Raw genomic sequence first — 12,464 nt, 5'->3', positions numbered from 1 at the left:
TCTTGCATAGGTATGTGAATGAAAATTAAAAAAAAAAGCAATCTTGCATAGGTATGTGAATGAAAATTTTAAAAAAAAGCAATCTTGCATAGGTATGTGAATGAAAATTTAAAAAAAAAAAAGCAATCTTGCATAGGTATGCGAATGAAAATTTAAAAAAAAAGCAATCTTGCATAGGTATGTGGATGAAAATTTAAAAAAAAAAGCAATCTTGCATAGGTATGTGGATGAAAATTTAAAAAAAAGAAGCAATCTTGCATAGGTATGTGGATGAAAATTAAAACAAAAAAAAAAGCAATCTTGCATAGGTATGTGGATGAAAATTTAAAAAAAAGCAATCTTGCATAGGTATGTGAATGAAAATTAAAGAAAAAAAAGAAGCAATCTTGCATAGGTATGTGGATGAAAATTAAATAAAAAAAAGAAGCAATCTTGCATAGGTATGTGGATGAAAATTAAAAAAAAAAAAAAAGCAATCTTGCATAGGTATGTGGATGAAAATTAAAGAAAAAAAAGCAATCTTGCATAAGTATGTGAATGAAAATTTTAAAAAAAAAGCAATCTTGCATAGGTATGTGGATTAAAATTAAAGAAAAAAAGCAATCTTGCATAGGTATGTGGATGAAAATGTAAGAAAAAAAAGCAATCTTGCATAGGTATGTCGATGAAATTTAAAAAAAAAAAAAAGCAATCTTGCATAGGTATGTGAATGAAAATTTAAAAAAAAAGCAATCTTGCATAGGTATGTGAATGAAAATTTTAAAAAAAGCAATCTTGCATAGGTATGTGAATGAAAATTTAAAAAAAAGCAATCTTGCATAGGTATGTGGATGAAAATTTAAAAAAAAAAAAGCAATCTGGCATAGGTATGTGAATGAAAATTTAAAAAAAAGCAATCTTGCATAGGTATGTGAATGAAAATTTAAAAAAAAAAGCAATCTTGCATAGGTATGTGAATGAAAATTTAAAAAAAAAAAAAAAACAATCTTGCATAGGTATGTGAATGAAAATTTAAAAAAAAAAAGCAATCTTGCATAAGTATGTGAATGAAAATTTAAAAAAAAAAAAAGCAATCTTGCATAGGTATGTGAATGAAAATTTAAAAAAAAAAAAGCAATCTTGCATAGGTATGTGAATGAAAATTTAAAAAAAAAAAAGCAATCTTGCATAGGAATGTGGATGAAAATTTAAAAAAAAAAAGCAATCTTGCATAGGTATATGAATGAAAATTTAAAAAAAAAAGCAATCTTGCATAGGTATGTGAATGAAAATTTAAAAAAAAAAAGCAATCTTGCATAAGTATGTGAATGAAAATTTAAAAAAAAAAAAGCAATCTTGCATAGGTATGCGAATGAAAATTTAAAAAAAAAGCAATCTTGCATAGGTATGTGGATGAAAATTTAAAAAAAAAAAAAGCAATCTTGCATAGGTATGTGGATGAAAATTTTAAAAAAAAAAGCAATCTTGCATAAGTATGTGGATGAAAATTTAAAAAAAAGCAATTTTGCATAAGTATGTGAATGAAAATTTAAAAAAAAGCAATCTTGCATAGGTATGTGAATGAAAATTTTAAAAAAAGAAATCTTGCATAGGTATGTGGATGAAAATTAAAGAAAAAAAAAGCAATCTTGCATACGTATGTGGATGAAATTAAAAAAAAAAAAAAAAAGCAATCTTGCATAGGTATGCGAATGAAAATTTTAAAAAAAGCAATCTTGCATACGTATGTGGATGAAATTTAAAAAAAGAAAAAAAAGCAATCTTGCATAAGTATGTGAATGAAAATTTAAAAAAAAGCAATCTTGCATAGGTATGTGAATGAAAATTTTAAAAACAAAAAGCAATCTTGCATAGGTATGTGAATGAAAATTTAAAAAAAAAAGCAATCTTGCATAAGTATGTGGATGAAAATTTAAAAAAAAGCAATCTTGCATAAGTATGTGAATGAAAATCTTTAAAAAAAAGCAATCTTGCATAGGTATGTGGATGAAAATTTAAAAAAAAAGCAATCTTGCATAGGTATGTGGATGAAAATTTAAAAAAAAAGCAATCTTGCATAAGTATGTGAATGAAAATCTTTAAAAAAAAGCAATCTTGCATAGGTATGTGGATGAAAATTTAAAAAAAAAGCAATCTTGCATAGGTATGTGGATGAAAATTTAAAAAAAAAGCAATCTTGCATAGGTATGTGGATGAAAATTTAAAAAAAAGCAATCTTGCATAGGTATGTGGATGAAAATTTAAAAAAAAGCAATCTTGCATAAGTATGTGAATGAAAATCTTAAAAAAAAAGCAATCTTGCATAGGTATGTGGATGAAAATTTAAAAAAAAAGGAATCTTGCATAGGTATGTGAATGAAAATTTAAAAAAAAAAAGCAATCTTGCATAGGTATGTGAATGAAAATTTAAAAAAAAAAAAGCAATCTTGCATAGGTATGTGGATTAAAATTTTAAAAAAAAAGCAATCTTGCATAGGTATGTGGATGAAAATTAAAAAAAAAAGCAATCTTGCATAAGTATGTGAATGAAAACTTAAAAAAAAGCAATCTTGCATAGGTATGTGAATGAAAATTAAAAAAAAAAAAGCAATCTTGCATAAGTATGTGAATGAAAATTTAAAGAAACAAAAAAGCAATCTTGCATAAGTATGTGAATGAAAATTTAAAGAAACAAAAAAGCAATCTTGCATAAGTATGTGAATGAAAATTTAAAAAAAAAAGCAATCTTGCATAGGTATGTGAATGAAAATTTAAAAAAAAAAAAAGCTATCTTGCATAGGTATGTGGATGAAAATTTAAAAAAAAAAAGCAATCTTGCATAAGTATGTGAATGAAAATTTTTAAAAAAAAGCAATCTTGCATAAGTATGTGAATGAAAATTTAAAAAAAAAAAGCAATCTTGCATAGGTATGTGAATGAAAATTTAAAAAAAAAAAGCAATCTTGCATAGGTATGTGAATGAAAATTTAAAAAAAAAAAGCAATCTTGCATAAGTATGTGAATGAAAATTTAAAAAAAAAAAGCAATCTTGCATAAGTATGTGAATGAAAATTTTTAAAAAAAAGCAATCTTGCATAGGTATGTGAATGAAAATTTAAAAAAAAAGCAATCTTGCATAGGTATGTGGATGAAAATTTAAAAAAAAGCAATCTTGCATAAGCATGTGAATGAAAATCTTAAAAAAAAGCAATCTTGCATAGGTATGTGGATGAAAATTTTAAAAAAAAGCAATCTTGCATAGGTATGTGAATGAAAATTTAAAAAAAAAGCAATCTTTCGTAGGTATGTGAATGAAAATTTAAAAAAAAAAAAGCAATCTTGCATAAGTATGTGAATGAAAATTTTTAAAAAAAAAGCAATCTTGCATAAGTATGTGAATGAAAATTTTTAAAAAAAAGCAATCTTGCATAGGTATGTGAATGAAAATTTAAAAAAAAAAAGCAATCTTGCATAAGTATGTGAATGAAAATTTAAAAAAAAAAAAGCAATCTTGCATAGGTATGTGAATGAAAATTTAAAAAAAAAGCAATCTTGCATAGGTATGTGGATGAAAATTTAAAAAAAAAAAAAAAAAGCAATCTTGCATAGGTATGTGGATGAAAATTTAAAAAAAAAAGCAATCTTGCATAAGTATGTGAATGAAAATGTAAAAAAAAAAAGCAATCTTGCATAGGTATGTGAATGAAAATTTAAAAAAAAAAGCAATCTTGCATAGGTATGTGAATGAAAATTAAAAAAAAAAAAGCAATCTTGCATAAGTATGTGAATGAAAATTTAAAAAAAAAAAGCAATCTTGCATAGGTATGTGAATGAAAATTTAAAAAAAAAGCAATCTTGCATAGGTATGTGGATGAAAATTAAAAAAAAAAGCAATCTTGCATAAGTATGTGGATGAAAATTTAAAAAAAAGCAATTTTGCATAAGTATGTGAATGAAAATTTAAAAAAAAGCAATCTTGCATAGGTATGTGAATGAAAATTTAAAAAAAAGAAATCTTGCATAGGTATGTGGATGAAAATTAAAGAAAAAAAAGCAATCTTGCATACGTATGTGGATGAAATTTAAAAAAAAAAAAAAAAGCAATCTTGCATAGGTATGTGGATGAAAATTTAAAAAAAAAGCAATCTTGCATAAGTATGTGAATGAAAACTTAAAAAAAAGCAATCTTGCAATTGCTCTTGACATATCTAAAGCCTTTGATAGGGTATGGCATAAAGGTTTACTTCATAAGATCGCTAGCTATGGTATAGCTGGAAAAGTCTTCTCAATTATTAAATCATTTCTTTCTGATAGGTTCATAAGAGTAGTAGTTGAGGGGCAAAAAAATGGTGAATGAAAATTAAAGAAAAAAAAAAGCAATCTTGCATAGGTATGTGGATGAAAAAGCAATCTTGCATAGGTATGTGGATGAAAAAGCAATCTGGCATAGGTATGTGGATGAAAATTAAAGAAACAAAAAAGCAATCTTGCATAGGTATGTGGATGAAAATTTAAAAAAAAAAAAAAAGCAATCTTGCATAGGTATGTGGATGAAAATTAAAGAAAAAAAAGCAATCTTGCAAAAGTATGTGGATGAAAATTTAAAAAAAAAAGCAATCTTGCATAGGTATGTGGATGAAAATTAAAGAAGCATATTGTGAGCCTTTCTCAACTCTTGCTTTGATCCTGAAGATGCTGCATATGTGAATCCCATTTTTATGCTACCATCAACAATAAATTATTTTGTAATATCACAAATGGATTCTGATCAAGTCATTATTTTTTCAAGGTTCTTCCTCTGATAAAATACACCTCAAAGTTCACTGATAGAGCTGTTAAGTGTTCAGTAACAATGTCAATTATGCTGAATGCCTAAGACTTGCAGTCAACCTCCTTAACAGTTACTTACAGCAAGAATGAGAATTCACAATTTTTTTAGCAGAATTCTATTTTTATTTTAATTTGAAGCTCCTCATGACAGTGAGTTTTCCATTATATCATGGAAATTTACTTCTTTTTACTTGATAAAAAAATGATTTATGCCAAATCACTAGGAAGCGTTTTGAGCATAGCTCAACATTCTCTGAAGAATTATGATTCATTTACTTGGTCTATAATGGTTGAGAATAATATCAGAAAAGGTACTATAGACCACAGAGTACTGTGCAAAATTCTCTGTCAGTGTTCCACTCAGAAAAGACAGTTATCACTGTCAAGTTGGGCATCCTCAAGTGTTCCTCACATATATGTTGAATACAGACCTGTCTACGAACCCAACGCCTCTTTTGATTCCAAAGAAGTGAGAACAAAAGGTGCTAGAAGATCTTTAGGCAGTTTGTAAGCAGGTAAAGTACAGCCAATTAGTAAGAAGAAAGACATAAGTGGCACATGCTCTATCCTTTAAAGAGAGCTTACTTTAAAGCCAAGTACTTTGACTGTACTTTCAATCAATTCCTCTTCTGAAGGACTGGCCCAAACCACATGCTAAGCATTCGAAGTGGGCTATCTTTCCATGAAAAGATGGTATCATTGTTCCAAGCACCTAACTACAGGCCAGTTAATTTTGGCCCCTGTGATGTCATTGGCAAACATGAACACCTAGGCTTAAACCCCTTGGGACCTTGCGCAGTAGTGACTCTAATGCAAGAATATAGCGTAGGGATGCAGTGGACAGCTCTAACACATTGACTGGGAGATAGGAAAAGATTGAATATGCTTTCCATTTACCTGCATCACTGCTGTCAGCTAGTAATATAGAATGAAGATCCATTTGCAGTCTCTAAAAGAAATGATGATCGACTCTGTCAAAAACTTTGGATTGATCTTAGTTGATCAGTTTGGCTTTCCTATTGTTTTCTATCTCCTCTATGATTGTACAAATCAGATGCAAGTTGTTCGGAATCAATCTCTCCTTCACAGCATTATTGTATTAGAGTTCAATTAATTCTCCAATAATACCCTGCAACTATTTCAACAAGATCTTGGCCAAAACTTATTATATAAACCTATAATTGTCTAATTCCTCCCCATCATGTCTGTTCTGCGTCTTTAGTAATGTGATCACTGTTGGTGATAAAATTTTTGTTTAACTAATGATTGAACATGTCCGTCAGAATGGGTGTAAACATGTGCTATGACCTGAAATATAGTTTGTAGGATATACCATCAACTTCCAGTGCTTTGTTGCAGCTGATCTGTTTCAACACAACCAAGGCTTTGCACTCCATAACCCTTTCATTGCAGCCAGCTACTCTAACCACACAGAGGTGAGAAAAGTCAACCAAATAGTTGCCAAACTCTTGTGCTTCAGAGTCAAATCCATTTGGATGATTGACTTTTCCAATGTACTGGGCCCACCTTAGAAACTTCCTTACACTCATCCATGTCATAGTTAACAGCTTCATTGGAAACTTTCATTAGCCTAATATTATCTACTTGGCCCTCATAATGCTCTCTAACCTTGCATCATACATTCTGCTTAATTAGTTTTATGTTTACATTATTCTTGCCTTCAACCACTGCCCAGATTAGTTTCTCTTCTAAATGCTTCTTTACCGTGGTCTTATCAAGTGTGAGACGTTGAGTGTATTTGATAGAGAAGCTTCTGATCTTAATTTTCAAACTAATCACTAACTTCCCCCCACTAATGCCCAATTGATAAATAGTTACAGCTTTTTCCAGAAGTTTCATATCTCCAGCAAGGAGGTATCCAACTTCTAATACCCCAGTTTTAGTTAGTTTAGGCCTATTTCCTAACATCAACTGGGTCATGACTAGTTTATGATCTAATTGACCTAGCTACTTGAACGTTTGACACAATATAAAATTTACATTGCTTATTCTAATTAACATCCTATCCAAATAAGTATTCAAGTAGAAAGGCATGCTATCTGTTCATGTCACCATCGTTGCAAGGGTGCATTTTGTAAACAAGGAGATGCCCTTCTAAGTCTCTGGTTAGCACTTGTCAATCACTAGACAAAATCAAGTGTGTAGCCATAGCTATATCCACTCCCAGGGACAAGAGATCTCTCCAGATGTAAACTACCTGGTTTGAACGCCTCAAGTACCTTGCATTCAAACTAGTCATACATATAGACTTACCTTAAATGATCGTGTATCTACTTTTAAAGTTTGCTGGTAATAGTACGTAAACACTGCGCTATGCTTAATGTGGCCGATTCTCTGGTATCCTGACCACTTACTTTTAAAGCCCTATAAAATAATGAATGCACTAAAAATGGAATTCTTCTCTTGCATTATGGATCTTTATCTTTGATAAGTTTTGTATTTGATATGGCCCTGCCTGTAACCTCTAGCATTTGCCACACAGTATTTACACTTAGTTGGAAGCCTTACAAATATTCTCATGTGGGGAGTAACCAAGATATTGTGTGACCTTACCCCTCACATTGACGTTAGCCAATAAGCCAAGGAATGATAAAAATAATGACTAGACATTTTTAAAATAAAAATAACATTTTAAAAGCGATTTTATTTTTTTTTATTTATATTTTTATGGAAATCATTTAAGACAAGGCACGAAGCCACTTGGTGTAGGGGACTAACAAGAATGAAAGATGATTATGGCAAAGACAGGAGATGCCTATTGATTTTAATCTTGAAAAGAACAAGGCTACAGGTAAAAAGAAAACAGCAGGAAGAGAGTTTTGCAAGACTGCACTTCTTGGAATAGAAAGCTGTATTACCATGAGGTATCAAAATATCGAACTGATGGAGAGCACTACACCAACGAGTCAAACAAGCTGGAACAAAGAAAGCAGAGGATAGATCAGACAATAGACAGACCATATTTTTGTTAATATGTATAATTATTTCCACAGCCAAACAATGTCGCAGCTCACAAGAGCCATGTCAACCAACAAACCGGAAGTCCAAGACTCAAGTTTCGTCCTCATTTGGGCTCATCAGTTAGACATATCCAAACTTGGGATTAAAAAAAAATATCTCGAAAATAGCTTGTAAAAGTCTGGTAAATTAAAGATAGCCGCGACCTGAGTTCCTTAGTCGTAGATATTATTATTTAGATAGATTATTTCTCTTGTGCTGTTTTTACTGTTGGAACTGGGGTTCCACAAGTTTTTTTCCGGCACTTGTGCAAAGGTACTCCTTTTTTTTTTTTTTTTTTAATTAGGACATTTGAAGAGTGCATAGAAGGGGCAGGCAAATGAAATTTCAGGACCGAATCAAAAATCTAACAACAATAAATGCATGTTTTTTGATTTTTAAAAAATAGATTTAAGAAATTATAATAACACAAAATACAGTTTTTTAAACACAAATTAAAGTTTTCTTGTTTTTTTTTTTGTTTTTTTTTTTTTTGTAATAAATCTAAAATTCTGAAATTTTCAAATGCATATTTTTTGGGTGGAAAGTTTTTGTTAGATATGTAACATGGCCGTTACATTTGAACCATGTTCATTACAGTTCAAACCTCTCTCGGACCATCTGACACCGTCGAAAAGGAACAATCAAACAAAACTAAATAGATCCGATTCAGCTTATCTTTCTTTTTTAACATAAGTCATTTATTACTGTTTTGTTTCCTCCTTGTCTCGACACCAGCTTAAAAGTTTTTCACTTACTCCACTACACGCCAGCTGTAGACAGCCATTTCTTACACATGCATCTTTTTTCACGCCGACTTTGTTTTTCCCACTATGTGGTATCCTTTTTTTCTTTTTCATTTTTTTAAAAAAATTTCACTTTTTTTTCTTTTTTTCATTTTTTTAAAAACCTTTTTTTTTCTTGCAAGCTGGTGCACACTTCCTAATTTGCAATTTTTTTTACCGGCTACTACTACTAATAATAATAATAATATACTCGCAAGCCAACTATCTTACAGCTCCTGCTGATATTTTCCCACACACTCAGATGCGCTCTGTTACAGACATTTATTGAATTAAAATAAATATAATATAAGAAACTTGTAACACAAAATAGTTTTCTGCCCTTGTTGTTCTTGGCCTTCGGGCCGGGATCAAAGTGTAGTATCTGTCTGCAGATGTTGCACTTTAGGTAATTTGTCCCGGTCAATGGAGGGGAAACCCTCTATACTGGGATAATTATTATTTTTGGTTCCAACCAGTGCCCCTTTTGCCTTTTTTTCGGGGAGCTGGTTTAACCCCACATTAAAAACGACCTTGTGTCACATTTTGCTTTGGTGGGAAAGCAAATAAATACTAATAGTTTTCTGCCCTTGATGTACGCTTGTCTGCCCCTGCTATGGACTCTCCAAATCTCCCAACTGAAAACTATAAAAGGTTGTATCTTCGTACTAGTGCACAAGTGCCGTTTATCAAAATCCTCGGACTTATGATTTCAATCAGATGGCTGAAATTATATTTAAATCATAAATGCCAAAAATTAATCCTTATATTTGTATAATAAAAATGTTTTTCTGTGATTTATTTTAAAGTTCGCTACCTCTAAAAAAACACCTTTCCATTGTAGCTTCCTTCAGTCTTGACATTCTAATACATTATAATTTAATGCGTAGAGTTTGTGAAAATTGGATCTCTAGATAACACCATATACACACGAGCCGCAAGGTCATATGGCCGAAATTGTATTTAAATTAGAACTGTCAAAAATTAATCTTTGGAATTAACCACATATTTGTATAATAAAAATATTTTTCTATACTTTATTTTGATTTAAAGTTCGCCGCCGCTAAAAAATATTTAAATAAATAGGGTAAACCTTTTATATAAACATTCAATGACCAGATTTTTTTAAATTAGAATATATATCTCTGATTTATTTATATTTTACCCTGGAATATTTTCGGTACTTGTACAGTTTAATCAAGACATTAAAAAGTGAAAATATCGGAAAAAGGTTATATTGTACGTATCCGTTCTGAACTGAAGATCTCCCCCCCCCAAAAAAAAATTCACTTAATTTGAATCAAATTAAGTGAATTTTTTGTATCGATTCTTCAAAGCATGCCCTGTTTAATAATGGTCATGCATTATTCGGCTCGCTAAAAAAAAAATTGTTAACTTATTTATCAAAGATTTTAAAATGGCTTTTTTCGTATAAATATTAAAAAAAAAAATTTTTGTTTTGCTTATTTTACTTCACCGAATTTCACACTTCAAAACTCAAAAGCGGGATAATTAAACACAATCGAAGTTCTGATATTCGGACGTCAAAATAAGGTATGCAAACAATTTTTTTTTTTTTTTTTTTTAATCTATAATCCTGTCCCTTACAGCAACACCATATGTTTTGTTCAGATTCAGATGATTATTTTAAGCATATTTGGAACCCCCTCAAAACAAGTGTGGGGGGGGGGGGTAAGCAAATATATATATATATATATATATATATATATATATATATATCGTTTATGAAAAATAAGTACACTGTTATAAAGTTCATTCTTCTCTTAATAATCGCTGAAAATTTCGTATTGATTGGATAATTACCTGATTTTTGGTAGATTTTTAAAAAGACGGTCCGTCAAAAAGTACTTACCTGCCCCCCCCCCCAATGTTTTGGCGGTGCCTAAATTTGATCGAGTACTTTTTTTTTTTTATAGCGGAAAAACACGTTTTTTATGACAACACGTTGAATACAGACATCTTAGTTTTTTGATTTTTGTTTGGAGTTTATAAATGCCACGGGAAGATAACCCCAGTTAAAGCGCCGACACTTCCTCCCCATTTTTAATACTAGCTTTTCTTCCTAAAAATCGAACCTTTTGCTCGGTATCATAACAAATTGTTTTTTCGCTGTAAAACAAAAACTACTTGAAATTAAGTGAATTTTTGGTACTGGTCGCGATTAGAGTTCCCTGCCGAACACCCTAAAAAAACACTGACTTCTCCCTTAGTTGCCATAGTAACTAAACGATCATGAATTTTTATCGACTTTGTTTTACTGTTTATGAATATTGAAATAAAAGACATTACTACACATTTATTAATAATATTTCACTTTTAATCACTTTTATCGACTTTTTTTTTTTTTTACTGTTTTACTGTTTATGTGTCACTTTTATCGACTTTTTCTTTTCTTTTTTAAATAGCATTTTCTTTTTAAATGACGGCGTTTTTACTGTTTATGAATATTAAAAGAAAAATAATTACTAAACATTTATTAATAAAAAAAAAAAATGGGTGCTAGTGCACTGCACTTATAATCCGCGCTATATTTTAAATCGTATTTCTAAGCTTAATTAAATTTTAATGTTTTTTTATTCAATTGTAAGGTTAAAACGTAGTCATTTAAAAAGAAAATGCTATTTAAAAAAGAAAAGAAAAAGTCGATAAAAGTGACACATAAACAGTAAAACATTAAAAAAAAAGTCGATAAAAGTGATTAAAAGTGAGATATTATTAATAAATGTGTAGTAATGTCTTTTATTTCAATATTCATAAACAGTAAAACAAAGTCGATAAAAATTCATGATCGTTTAGTTACTATGGCAACTAAGGGAGAAGTCAGTGTTTTTTTAGGGTGTTCGAGTGTTCGACAGGGAACTCTAATCGCGACCAGTACCGAAATTTTTTTTTTTTTTTTTTTTTTTTTTTTTTTTCTCGGAGAATAACGGATACATACAATTTAAACTTTTTTTTTTTTTTTTCGATATTTTCATTTTTTAGTGTTTTGATCAAACTGAACAAGTACCATATTTTCAAATGAAATACCGAAGGAAGGACACTACTCACTGTACGAAGATATGTATTTCATTCAGTTTGAGAATCATCTAGGGTATTTTTTTTTTTTTTAATTACGACTTTTATAGGTTTTCGACTATGCTGAATACGAAAATCGCATTGAAATTATGCAGAAATAAGTAGTTATCGAGATATATAAAGTTGTATTATGCATTGTATTCTTTGGCGGCCATCTGTGTTTGTTACGCGCGTAGATTTGTTTATGGCGGGCATGCGCGCTAAAAAAAGATGGCCGCCAAAGAATACAATGCATAATACAACTTTTTATATCTCGCTAACTACATATTTCTGCAAAATTTCAATGCGATTTCCGTATTCAGCATAGTCGAAAACCTATAAAAGTCGTCATTTAGAAGAACATTGTGGACCTAATCTAAAAATTTACCTCATCTAGTAACGAGTCGTTACTGTAACGTAACGACCAATTTTGAAAAAAGTGAAAATATATTATTTTAACAAAAGTTTATTTCTTGCAATATTTACGTTTCTTAAGGTGAAGAAGACCGAAGGATCGGTCGAAATTATGTGCTTTTGCAAGAAACATTTTCGTTTTTTTTTTTCGAAAGACTTTTTGTATTACACATCGACGCAGGAAATAAATACAGAAAAGATATTTTTCGTATTGATATTTTGTTCATACATATTTCTATACATCGAAAGGAATACACGTGGGTACAACATCGACGAATTTATATTTGAAAATTCAAAAATAAAAAACTCATTAAGATCTCGTTAAATTGAGCCTTTGAAACATTTCAAACAAAAAACAGCGTCAAC

At 30.1% G+C, this 12,464-nt stretch overlaps 1 protein-coding gene and 1 long non-coding RNA gene across 10 annotated transcripts in view; both read left to right on the top strand.

Annotated features, from left to right (window-relative positions):
* LOC145292010 (tyrosine-protein phosphatase non-receptor type 4-like) overlaps nucleotides 1-12,464 on the top strand; it is a 973,203-nt gene that overhangs the window by 679,136 nt on the left and 281,603 nt on the right. The window lies entirely within an intron of this gene.
* LOC145292013 (uncharacterized) lies at nucleotides 3,802-5,343 on the top strand. Its single transcript, XR_013869535.1, has 2 exons — nucleotides 3,802-4,046; nucleotides 4,094-5,343. It is a non-coding gene; the product is annotated as an uncharacterized LOC145292013 (long non-coding RNA).

Source organism: Euprymna scolopes, chromosome 13, assembly GCF_053919585.1.
Source record: "Euprymna scolopes isolate OS-2025 chromosome 13, ASM5391958v1, whole genome shotgun sequence".
In the NCBI taxonomy this organism is placed as follows: domain Eukaryota; kingdom Metazoa; phylum Mollusca; class Cephalopoda; order Sepiida; family Sepiolidae; genus Euprymna; species Euprymna scolopes.
This window is presented reverse-complemented; position numbering and strand designations above follow the sequence as displayed.